Below are 12,866 nucleotides of genomic sequence, written 5' to 3'. Positions count from 1 at the left end.
CAGGCAGAGGTCCAGCATGAATATTCCCAGGCTGTCCCACTGCTCAGGCACACTGTCCCTCACCTCCAAGAACCCACTGTTGTATTTCAGGTGTCCTGTGTGGGCCATACCCACGTCTAGAATGATGGGGCTGTGACATTTGGGATGTGTGTTGGGTGGGGCATGTGCTGAGGTAGCAGTCAATCAATCCTGAAGCATACATTGCTGACAAATCTAGGGGAGGTCCCCTGAAGAGGCAGAGAGCCTGGCCTGGAGCTTGAGGGTGGTCTGCTCAGCTTGTTTGGGAAATGAAGCATGACTTGCCAGCTGCAGAAACATCAATTGGTTAGGGAGCAGAGGCACCTGAGCACTGGGCAGGGAGGGGTCCTTCTCCTCCTCACATCTGTTGCTGTCTTCCTCTTCCTCTAGTGTCCTGGGTCAGGTGGGGGAACTGTCCCCAGAAGGCTCCCCAAAGGAAAGAGAGCTTTTCCTTTGAACTTGGGGCCTCTCAAAGAAGTAGCTTCCGGTGTGTATGTAGAATGAGGTGGCAACTGCCTGGAAATAATGGATTTTAGCTTCCTCATTCTCCTTGCAGGTATTCAAACAACCACACACACACACTCACTCACTCACACTCACTCACACAGCAGCAGCAGCAGCAGCCTAGATCCCTGGCTCTGCTGTGACCTCCCTGGAGCAGGAGCCTTCAGTTCACCCATTCCCCAGAATAGTGTTTCTCAAAGTGTGAACTTCAGACCCACTGCATCAGATCACGTGGTGTACTTGTGAAGATGCAGGTTGCCAGGGGGCTCTGATGTGGTGAATCGCGGACCACATTTTGAAAAGCTTTCTTTTGGAGGATACATAATTCTGTCCAAAGAACTAACTAAGCTTTCTCTTCTCCAGAAATGTCTCAGCAAATCCAACCAGTGACAATATCCTTGGCATTCCCATCCTAAGTCCCTGCCAGGAGGGCAAGCCAGCCCTGGCCCTTCAGACCTTCCACCTCACATAGTCAATAAATATTTAGCAAAGACCTGCTAGGTGCTAGGTGCTGGGGTCCTGGGAAGAACATAGCAGCCCTGACTCTGGCCCTGTGGGTCTTCCAGTTTAAGGGTGAGGACAACTATTTTAAAAGCAAATAAATAAATAAACAAAATAATAGTGGTAAGTGCTCTGAAGATGATAAAACAGAGCTATCAAAGAAAGTACCCAGGGGACCTGCTTAATTCAGAAGTTCAGGGAAGTAGGCTACTTTAGTTCTTGTGGAGAACAGCATTCTTAAAATGAAAGAAAAAACCTTTCCTCTCTCTTTGCTATTGTTTCCCCCCACCCCCCACCCTTGTCTTTCTTTTCTCTACCTTGGCTTGGCTCTGTTTTTCTGGTTAGACTCCCTCTTTGCCTCCTTCATTCTCTCCTCCTCTGCTTCCTCCCTCCCTCTCCTATTGCTTCCTCTTCTTCCCATCCACCTCCTGCTCTTCTGCTCCCTCCAGAGAAATGGAAGAAACCAGATCCCTCTGCCTCTTGGGCTAGCCAGCAGTAATTGAGCTGTGGGCTTGCTCAGCAGCTGGCCCTGAGACCAGGGCTGGAGGAGGTCAGAGGGGAGCAGGAGGTGGAGGAAGAGCCAGAGCGATGGGAGCAGGGAGGGGCCTAAGGAAGGAGAGGGCACTCAGAGGGGCTGGAGGTGGCTGCTGAGCCAGGTAATCTAATCATGGAGTGAGTCATAAAGATCACTCACTCCCGTGCACAGGACGGCCTAGGAAATCACATTAATTTGAAGAGGGTGTAAAATCCACGGAGAATTCCCGTCTCTCCACCACACACATGAAGATAAACTGTCTTCAGCTTCCAATATGATCTTACAACAGCTTGTCAGTGACAAAACAGCCTCAAATCCTCCCATTTATCAAACGGCCAATCCTGTTAGCAGCTTAAAAGAGACATAATTACCTGCGGCCTTTTGTGTGATTCTTTATACTAACGCCGCTTCCTTCTTCCTGGCAGCGGTCCAGAACGTGAGCTCAGAATTCATTCCTGGTGGCTGGGGAGATCATCAGAGATGTTAAAGTTGGGGGACAAGAGCGGATGGTTGAGGTGGGAAGTTGTGCATTGCAGGCCGGTCTGGGCTGTGATGTGGGTTAGCACCACGGACAGAGCCAGGGCTCAGAGCCTGGGAGCAGCAGCCTGGATGGTGGGGTAAGGAGGAGCCAAGCCCAACCCGTGCGGGCAGAAGCCGGTGGGCTAGCTAGGAGCCTGGCAGGCATTTCAAGGACTAAGTTTCAGGTGCCTTTACAGAGTGGTGGAGACTCAGCCCATGGCGCATTGGCACTGGCGGTGGGGACAGGGTGTAGAACAGGCTTGGCCTGTGGATCAGTAATTTGGGGAGACTACTCCACCCTCATGAAAAGCCAGAAGTTCCCTCCCTCTTTTGACTCCAGTGTGGCTGACACATTTTGAGTTTTCATGACTTCAGACTCTGCCATGATGCTCCTGGGGAGAAGAATAACATTCCCAGCTAACATTTACTAAATGCTCACTATGGGCCTGGTCATGTTCTAAGCACTTTGTACATGTCATCTTAATTAATATAAACCTCATGAAAATCTGTTCTATTATCCCACTTTATAGGTGAGGAACTAGAGGGTGAGTGAGGATAAGTCACATATCCAAAGTCACCCAGAATGAATTTAGACTCATGGTCTGCGAGCTGGGCTGTCCACAGGCAGTCAGTCTCTGGCCATGATAAGAGAGATCAGTTCTGTGGCTCTGGGTTGCTCTCTCTTCCTCTCCACACTTCTTGCTATTATTCCTCAGCCCTGTCAAGGCAGGTATCTGCTCTCACTGTTTTGGGGAGGGGGATGGGAAAGCCACATGACTGATCTTTCCCTCCATGAGAAATAAGACACCTGGAAACTGGCTTCTCTCTGGCAAGAGCTGCTCTGCAATTTCATATCTTCATTCCCCCAGCCCCTCCCTCTCTCTACTGGCCTCAGGCCCTTCACCTCTACCTATTTCAAGAGGCCGCCTCACCCTTCTCCTCCTACTGCCCACTGCCAACCACCTACTTGCTACTAGCTTTCCCCACACTCCTTTCCATTTTCCAGCAGACCCAAGGGAATCCTCTGCTGGGAGAAAACCATCAGAGTCCATTTGGAAGCCAGATAAAGAGGAAGACAGTGAGACAGACAGCAAGAGACAGACGAGAGACAGACTGAAAATGAATTTTGAAGCACTGTTGAGTTAATGATTATGGTCAAATCTTATTGAGAGATAAAGCCAGGATTAGTGATCTGGGGTTATCTTACAGAATTTCTAGAACTCAGCTTTACATCAGTCGGCTCCCTCTGCCCACCAGCCCTTCATCCTCACCCTTGTCCTTCTCTAGAACTGCCTCCCAGACCAGCATCCTTTCCCCCACCCCACCCAGCCTCAGGGCATTCATCACTTGGATGAGTGATTTATCAAAGGCTCCGACAGTGTCTGTTGGCAAAAATCGATCTGTGAAGAATGGGACCAACCCAGGGTCCCCTGTTCTCCTGAGCCCCCACCATCAATATGCCCCAGAGGGACTCCATGGCTCTAACATCAGCACTGCCCTGGCCTCACTCCAGCCTCACCCCAGCCTTGTTTGGGTCTCTGAGTCCCTTTCTGTTCTTAGAGAAAAGGGAGAAAGGGAAGGGAGAGAGAGGTAAATTAGTGTCTTCTCTTAGATGTTTATTTTGTTGTTTTTAAGTGAGAAAGTCCCAGCTCTATTAAAAGCAATCAATAGTTGGCCCAAGAGAAGCTTCCCTTCTCTGAGACATTTGAAATCTGGTCAAATCATTTTGCCCCAATACAAAGTAATTTATCAATTTCAAAACCCTTCTAATCAGTAGAGACTATGGAGTTCCCACTCCTGCCATCTTCAGCTGCAGTGTGTGCATGCACATACACACACACACACACACACACACACTGTGCACAAACTCCTCTATTCTCTCCACAACCCCCCCCCTCCTCCTTCCTCCCTCCCACCACCCAGGGACTACAGACTGTCTTCCCCCTCAGTTCAGCGTCCAGGCTGGGTGCCATGCTCACTGTCTCCAGCCCAGCCTGTGTGCTTCTGGTCCAGAGAGGCTGTAGGCCCCTGCGGGTCTGCTATGCCTAGCCCTGGGGAGCTGGAGATGGGCATGCACCCAGCCACAGAGGACTGCTGAGCGCACTCCTCTTCATCCAGGTAAAAAGCCAAGTTAGGGGATTTCTGTTCACAAACAGAGCCCAGAACTGGAGCCAGTGGGCTTGAAGGGGCTCAGGGCCACCAAAATTATCCCCTAGGACCTTGGCTCTGGTCTCCAAGGGGCAAGCGGGATCAGCTGTCTGGAGAGGGGTTTGCTGGCTGAACCCGGGGATGATGTCACAACACTCTCCTGCCTCTGAAGGTGCTATTTTTGCCCTCGAGGACAGCCTGTGTCTAAAGGGAGAATGCGACAGCAGTGAAATCACCTTGCAACTCACCCTCACGCTCCTGGGGAAGAGCAGCTAGAGCCTTTGCCACTCCATTAGATTGGATTCTCGGCAGGTCTTTTCTGGCCACCAGTTACAGTGGCCAGATAGGCCACTGACCTTTGGGGAGGGGCAACATACTGAATGGCTGATTCCAATGCTCTCCCTATAATGGACTCTGCTCACTGTTCCTCAGAGAGCGACTGAGGAAATTGACTCAGCGAGCCAGGGGCCTGCCCCACAGAGGAACTCAGCAGCACAGATGGTACGTAAGCTTTCTGAGACCTCTATCACAGAACACTCAAGCCAGGGGCCCTACCCTGACCTTCAAGGCTCTCCATCAGGCCTAACTGAAAACCTTCAACAGACCTATAATAGCATGCCTAGGACTCTGTAAATATGTGTGCAGTCAACGAATGTGTGGAACTCTGTGTAGTTCTGTCCCTACCTTGTGCCTCCTTTCCCCAAATCTATCCCAGTTCTTCTAGAGCTAGGCCCAAAGGTTTTGCATCTCTTTGGAGCCCTCATAGTTCCTCACCTAGGGATCCGTACCAAGTAATATTAAACTAGAGTGAGCACGATGCCTATGGTTTACGAGGCATTTTAATATTAATGGTCTATTCTGCAATAATGCTGGGGGGTAGCTATTATCTTGTTTTATAAGGAAAGAACCCAAGGTTCTGTAGGGACCAAAGGCAGGCTGCCCCAAATGTACTACTTTGGCATACTAACTATTCAAAATAAAAGTTACTTACAAGATAGACAGTGCAGGAAGAACACCCAGACCCTCCTCAGTCTCTCTGAAAGCAAGAAATACTTCTCCCATGTGAAAGGTACCCTCTTTATAGAGGTAAAGAGACATCCTTACTACCAGAGATGTGAAATTTAGAGCCAAGAAGACTATATAAACAACTTTTGTTACTTATTACCAATTTACTAGCACAGCCCAGATTCTGATGAGAGTTCGTTATCAAATTTGCCTTTTCTCTTTTTTAACATTTATTCATTTTTGAGAGACAGAGAGACAGACCGTAAGTGGTGGAGGGGCAGAGAGAGAGGAAGACACATAATCCGAAGCAGGCTCCAGGCTCCAAGCTGTGAGCACGGAACCTGATGTGGGGCTCAAACTCACAAACCACAAGATTATGACCTGAGCCAAAGTCGGACACTCAACTGACGAGCGACCCAGGTGTCCCTCAGTTTTTTTTTTCCTAGCAATTCCTCACAAATGCATTGTCTCCTTGTCTAAAAAATATAAAAACTGCCTGCCTCGGTTATTTCTTTAGGTCTCAAATTCATTATTGGGCCTCCCTGCACATGTAATAAGAGTTTGGTTTTTCCTCCTCCTAAAACGTCTCTTGTAAATTTAATCCTTAGTTCAGCTGGAAGACCTTGAGGGCAGAGGAAGGATTTTTCCTTCCTTTTACTTCAATGAGGTGAAGTCATTTGTCCCAAACCACACTGAAAGTAAGTGATAAACCTGGGATGTCAATCCAAGTTCTCTGAATCCAAATCCTAAAATCTTCCACATCATTCATTCATTCATCACCATACAAATGTGGAGCATCCTTCTTATGGCAAGCATTAAGATTTTTCTTTATGGCAATCTAAAACCAAGTGACATTATCCCTTTTCCTTAGATTGGGAAATGAGAGACTCCAGGGTGAAGTGATTTGCCCAAGGTAAGACAGTAAATAGGAAATGGAAGTAGATTAAACCCAGGCCTTCTGATCTTAAATCTGGAGTCTTCCCCATTGCACCACACTGCACATTCATCAAGGGCTTGCTATATGCCAAACACTATCCCACAGTCTTTACATATAACATGCTTCTGTTAGTATTCTCTTCTCTATGTGAAGAAAATAAAACTTTGAAAATTCCAGTATCTAGAGACCAAAATGGGATTTGAACCCTGTTTCTCTGATTCTAGAATCTGAACTCTAGGTTGTACTGGCTTATCGATGATGATAAAAGCACTCATCACACATCCAAATAACTGATGTTTATTGAATGACTGTTAACTATAGATATAAGGTTCATACCACAGCTAGGAAGAAATGCTCTAAACTCTGGACTTCCAGGCTGGTATCTGGCTCCTGGTTCACATTATCTCTCACAACCCCCTCCGTACCTAAGAATAACTGCCTACATTTCCTGAGCATGCACTTCATGTCAAACACTGGGCAGGGCTCCTTATGTGCACTCTCTTTGGATCTACATCATAGATATAATTTTCCTCATTTGAAGGGTGTGGAAACCAAAGCTCAGAGAGATTCAACCACTTGTACCTAGCCACACAGCCCATTAAAGAGATATCAGTGTAGAGTTGCCATCTTGCTCTTCCATCTTGCAAACCATTTGGGGACAGCTCTCCAGTCCTAGCTTGCCACTATGACTCTACATGGGGATTATAAATGTCATTTCCCCAGAGGTTTGGGAAGAAGGTAGGAATATGGCACCAAGGGCCACTGCAGCTGGAGGGAGTCTCCAATGCTAGAGAGAGTAGAAAGGCACATAGACCCAAGACTAAACCCTGCTGGGAGAAGTATGGTGACTGACACTTATTGAGGAAGTGACTGAGAGAGCAGCTGACTTCGGGGAAACTATAGTGCCCATTACTGGCTTAGATCCCCCAATCCCACTCCTCTAAAGCTGAGGACTGCCCAAGCCTCCTCCGGAAGGGGCCGTTCTTCCACACAGAGAATGGCTGCAACACCAACCAGCTCCAGCCTTGCCCCGATCGCTTCCCACATTGATGGATGAAAGTGCCTCTGCAAATTGGAAAAATAACTAATGTGCTACTCCCAAACCCTGCTGCCTGTGAGTGGAGGGGGGCTTTCTGGGTTAGCCCAGGAACGGGGAAGAATCAATCCCCTGAATAACAACCCAAAGCAGCAGCAGGGAGAGGCTCCCAGCCTGGTGGGGGTGGAATTACATTTCCTACAGGGTATTCTCGGTGTCGCCTCTCATCATCATAATATTTACATCAAATGCAAAAGGCCTCTTTGGAATAAAACCCTGAGGTTGTAAATGCCAAATCCAAGAATGTCAGCGAATGCAAAAGATCAGGTTCTTTGAGCAAGCAGTCTCTCCCTCCCTGCCAGACAATGCCTGCCACAACCCCCTGGGGTGACCGGTGGGCTCCTGAGCAGCCCTGAACCTAGGCCAAGATAAGGAAAGGCTGGGATCATGCAGGGAGCTTAAGGGTGCCCAGATCTAGTCCAGAGATGGCAGGCAGCCTCGTGTCTCCTATCTGGCTTCATGCAAAGTCTGAGAAAATGTGTTTACACATACTTTCTGTGCAGAAAGGCAGCCCAAGTCATCTCCATGGACAGACAGATAGGTGGACTCTCTTCTATGGAGGGAGCCTCAGGGATCAGTATGCAACCCAGTGTCATAGTTTGCAACCCAGTGGCCAAGTTCTCTTCCTGATGGGTCCCATTGCTCCTCTAGCTTTCCCCTTGGGGCCCAGGAAAGCTTTTCTGAGGTCATTTGTACATCAAACATTTATTGAGCACTTACTAAGCACCAGGCCCTGGGGATACAATGGTGAAAGGAAGGAGCTTCTATTCTAGTGGATAACACACAAGGAGGAAGTTAACATACAAATAACTTCAGATGCTAAGTGCTGTAAAGAAAAGAAAGTGAAATGAAGGGACAGAGAGGGAAGGAGAAAGGCCACAGCTGCCTGGGTAGTCAGGGAAGGCCTCTCAATGAAGGAAGGTGGCATCTGACCTGAAGAATGAGAAAGAGCCACCCCATGAAGGTCTGGAGAGAAAGTGTTCCAAACTGGGGAAAAGCAAGTGTAAGAGCTTTGAGAGGAGAGTGAGCACATGCACTAGAGGAACAGCAAGAGGCCCGACGTTGCTGGGGGGCAGAGGGGAGGTCAGAGGTGCTGGTCTTGCCAGCGGTGGAAAGGAGAAGGATTTCATGCAGAAGGCACTGGGAAGCCGTGAGAGTGATTTAGGCAGGGGACGGCACTGTGTGATTTACATTTTTAAGTCCTGCTCAGATAAGAAAATCTTGGTCGAGTTCTGGTTTCACAACTTATTCACTGTGTGATCTTGGGTCAAGTTCCTGCATTATTAAACCTTAGTTTCCTTAAGAACTTCCTGGGGAGTCAGAGGGTGACATGAGCTAACATGCACAGTATGTCTAGTTCAGGACCTGGCGTCAGTAGGTGCACAATTAATGTCCCACATTGAGCCTCTTCCAATCTGTCTTTCCTCTGAGCGCTAGCCTGGGCCCCATCTCTCTGCAGCTGTCCACACTATGTGCATCGAGAGCTTAGTGGGGTCCCACCCCTTGGGTAACAAGAGATGAGACTGCACAGGGACGCTCTAGGAGCCACATGCTGCCAGTGGAGTGACCAGGATGCGTGGGCACGTTTGCATGTAGAACCTCTGCATTTCCATGTCATTTGCTGCACCAGTCGGGCAGGCACAACGTCCAGGAGAAAGGTCATCAGTGCCACCTGAGGATGTGTTGCTCTACACTCATCTGCAATCCCCCCTTCCCCAAGTCCTTTGTGCCTCATCTTTGACTCCAGTAGTTGCCTGAGGAGGAATGAGAAAAAGCAACTTGTGGGAGCAACTGGAGGGAGCAAATGATAAAGGGCTTTGTCAGGCGGTTTGGAGACTAAGCCAGGGCTGAGAGCGGAAGGGGTGACCCCCTCTCCTCCCTGGAGCTGGGCTCACACTGCTTCCAACTCCAAAGTGGAGAGGGAGTGGCAGCACTGAGAGAGAATCCCCCAGCAGCTGCCTGGGTACTCACTTGTCTACATGACTATCCTCCAGGGACAGGGCGCTTCTCTTCCTTCCCTCCCTCCCTGCACTGGCCTCCACAGAAAAGATGTGATGAGGTTAATTAATTGCTTATGGAAAGTTCTTTAGAAAGAGCAGAAGGAGCAAGGGAGCCATCATGTCTGGGAGTCATAGGGTTCTCGACACAGTATTAGCAGTGAAGCCCTGTTGGCAACAGTAGAGGTTGGGGGATGGTGGGGGACAGCAGAGTGGGGGTGATGACAGTGGCTAAGGGCAGGCACAGAAAGATCATGGGGCAGCACAGGAAGAGGGACATGGGAAAGGTCTCAGAGCCTCAGATAAGTCTCCAATCCAGTAATGTTTGGGGAGCCCACAGGAGGAGGAGTTTGGTTGGGCAGGGATGTGTGGGGGTCAGGCACTATTACCTGAAGCTCCCAAAGTTAAATGTTCTTTGTCTTGTCAATTCTTTACAAATTTATTGTCCCTTTGTGTAAAAAGAATAAAAACCAGGGATGCCTGGGGGGCTCAGGCATTTAAGCAACCGACTTATGCTCAGGTCATGATTTTGAGGTCCGTCAGTTCAGGCCCTGTGCTGAGCTCTGTGCTGACAGCTCAGAGCCTGGAGCCTGCTTCAGATTCTGTGTGTGTGTGTGTGTGTGTGTGTGTGTGTGTCTGTCTGTCTCTCTCTCTCTGCCCCTATCCCACTCACTGCCTCCCTCTCTGTCTCTCTCTCTCTCAAAAAATAAACATTAAAGGGTTTTTTTTTTTTAAGTATAAACACTGCCTGCCTTGGTCATTTCTTTAGGTCTCAAATTCATTATTGGGCCTTACTAACACATTATAAAAGTCTGGGGTTTTTTCTCCTGTGAATGTGTCTCATGTAAATTTAATTCTTAGTCCAGCTGGAGGACGTTGAGGGCAGAAAAAGAATTTTTCCCTTCAGGTAGCAAGGCTCTCAGGTTGAATCTGCCCAGGGCGCGGTGCAAGGAGGAGAGAAACACAACCCAAGTAACAGGTGCATCCAGCCTCTCTTCTCACCAGCTGAGCCTGAGGCCAGGAGGCGGCCACCATGCCTTCACTCCACCCCCAGCCCTGAGCTTTGGGAGATCCTCTTCCCTCCCTCTTATAGGGATCAGCATACTTCATTATCCAGGAGAGGCCCTCCTTCTGCCCATTGAGCTTCTCAGAAGCTCGTGTAGCCCCAACAAGTCCCCCAGTGATATCTTCAATTCCACACGTAGGACCACTAGATTCTGCATCTCCACCATACCCAGAGGCATAACATACGGTGGGCTGGCAACAGGCAGAGAAAGCTAATGCTGCAGGAACGCAGAGGGTCCTGACTGAGGTTCTGAACAGCTCCAATTCCTTCAACAGAATCTTCACAGCTTTCCCGGGGCACCCTTTCCTCCCATTCCCACCCACACCGCCATCCTGCAGCATCTTCAAGGCTTCATTCTGAATGTGAACCATGTAAGGGTCGGTGAGTTAGGGAGCTTAGGTTACAAGCTTCTCTCAGAAAGCACCAGCCTCCACCCCTCCTATCCTGTCCTTAACACTGGCTCTGTCTGTTCTACCGGTCCTGTCAAGGACAGCCCCCCCTGCAATCTGACCATGGCAGCAGCTGGCAGGGCCCGGGGCTGCACTTGACATCCTGATCCAACCATATTCTCGGAGAGGAAGCAGGTTGAGAGTTCCGCATGCTTGCACACACCTGCACATACCATGCACACACTCCCTCCCTCAATGTCAGCCTAGACTAGAGAATTGGTTCTTACATTTCCTGGGTCACAGACCCTCTGTCCATGATGAAAGCCACACACCCTCTCCCCCAGAAGATACATACATATATATTTTGCATATCCTATCAGGGAGGCCTGGTATAAGGGTGGCCCTTCCTCTGATTCCTCCCCTCAGTGGCAATCCTTGTCCAGGGTTTGGGGTTCCCCTAAGAAGATATTTTCCAGACAAGTGGGGATTTGGCCAAATCTCTGGATGCCCTTTTACTGGCTGAGTTTTGGGGACTCCCTTGGAGCAGTGCCAGTGGGGTTGGGCTTAGGGGCAAGAGGAATCTGTACCATCTCCAAGGAGACCTCCAGCTCTCAAACTTGAGGGACTCTGCAGTTCTTTTTTTTTTTTTTTAATATTTTTTATTTATTTCTAGGAGAGAGAGAGAGAGAGAGAGACAGCGTGAGCAGGGGAGGGTCAGAGAGAGAGTGAGTCACAGACTGAACAGGCTCCAGGCTCTGAGCTGGCAGGCAGCACAGAGCCCGCCGCGGGGCTCGAACCCACGAACCGCGAGATCATGACCTAAGGGAAAGTCGGACGCTTAACCGACTAAGCCACCCAGGCGCCCCTGGAGTCTGCATTTCTGTCCACACATGCCTCCTGTCCACCAAGGCAGCCCAGGCATCGTTCTCCCTGCATGGTCTTCTTTAACCAGCACAGGTGAGCTCTAAGCTCCCAGTGTCTACCTGAGTCATCACACAGTCTGACCAGGATTTTGCCATCTACAGTGAGCACCCACCATGTAGACAAGGAATTGGGCTCTGCCTGGCTCCACAACTTCCTTAGACTGGGCACAAACCCACTGCTTTGGGTACAGTGCACACCTGCAGACCACATACGTGCACTGGCATGCAAAGTACACACACACAGATCAAGACACGCACAAACTATGCGAGAGCATGTAGAAACACACAAATCATAAAAACAAGATGAAACATGCAAAACTCCAAAAAGCATTACATGAATACACAAACTGTTCACATACACACAGCCATGTCATGCAAACACATGTTCACGTTCTAACATGTAACTTCCATTCCCACCTCCTAGAGACTATTCTGACTCTATTCAACTTTCTGTTTCTCTCTGCTATGCTCCCTCTGTATTCTGTTCCCTGTAACAGAGTCACTCTTCTCTCCTTTTCCTCACCTGGAAGATCTGTATTAGGAAGCCTCTGTATTAGGACTTTCCTAGGCCTGCCATGACAAAGTGCCACAAACTGGGTGCTTTATAACAACAAAAATGTAGTCTCTCAACAGTTCTGGAGGCCAGAAGTCCAAAATCAGGGTGTCAGCAGGATTGAGTCCTTTTGGGGACTCAGACAGAAAATCTGTTCCATGACTCTATTCGCTTCTGGAGGTTGCAACCCTTGACATTCCCTTGTAGACACATCACCCCAATCTCTGCTGCTGTAGTCACATGGCCCTCTTCCCATGTATGTGTCCAAATTTCCCTCTTTTTATAAGGACACTAGTGATTGAAATTAGGTCCCACCCTAATCCAGTATGACCTCATCTTAACTTGATGATGTCAGCAAAGACTCTGTTCCCAAGAAGGTCATGTTCACAGGAAATGGGGATTAGGACTTGAATATATCTTTTTTAAAAATTCGTTTTGTTGTGGGGCGCCTGGGTGGCTTAGTCGGTTGAGCGTCCGACTTTCGCTTATGTCATCATCTCGCGGCTCGTGGGTTCGAGCCCCGCGTCGGGCTCTGTGCTGACTGACAGCTCAGAGCCTGGAGCCTGTTTCGGAGTCTGTGACTCCCTCTCTCTCTGACCCTCCCCTGCTCACGCTGTCTCTCTCTCTCCCAGAAATAAATAAAAAATATTTTTTAAAAATTCGTTTTGTTGTATT

At 49.0% G+C, this 12,866-nt stretch overlaps 1 long non-coding RNA gene across 1 annotated transcript in view; it reads right to left on the bottom strand.

Moving 5' to 3' along the window:
• Positions 1 to 309: 309 nt before the first annotated feature.
• The window catches only part of LOC120234356, a 60,907-nt gene continuing 48,350 nt past the window's right edge, over positions 310 to 12,866 (bottom strand). The window contains exons 3-4 of the long non-coding RNA XR_005529063.1: positions 1,930 to 2,020; positions 310 to 534 (exon numbers count right to left, since the gene is read on the bottom strand). This is a non-coding gene — a long non-coding RNA (uncharacterized LOC120234356). The remainder of the gene's footprint in view (positions 535 to 1,929; positions 2,021 to 12,866) is intronic.

This window comes from Hyaena hyaena, unplaced genomic scaffold (genome assembly GCF_003009895.1).
Source record: "Hyaena hyaena isolate Hyena2069 unplaced genomic scaffold, ASM300989v1 scaffold_107, whole genome shotgun sequence".
In the NCBI taxonomy this organism is placed as follows: domain Eukaryota; kingdom Metazoa; phylum Chordata; class Mammalia; order Carnivora; family Hyaenidae; genus Hyaena; species Hyaena hyaena.
The sequence above is the reverse complement of the archived record's forward strand: the minus strand, read 5'-3'. Positions and strand labels throughout refer to the sequence as shown.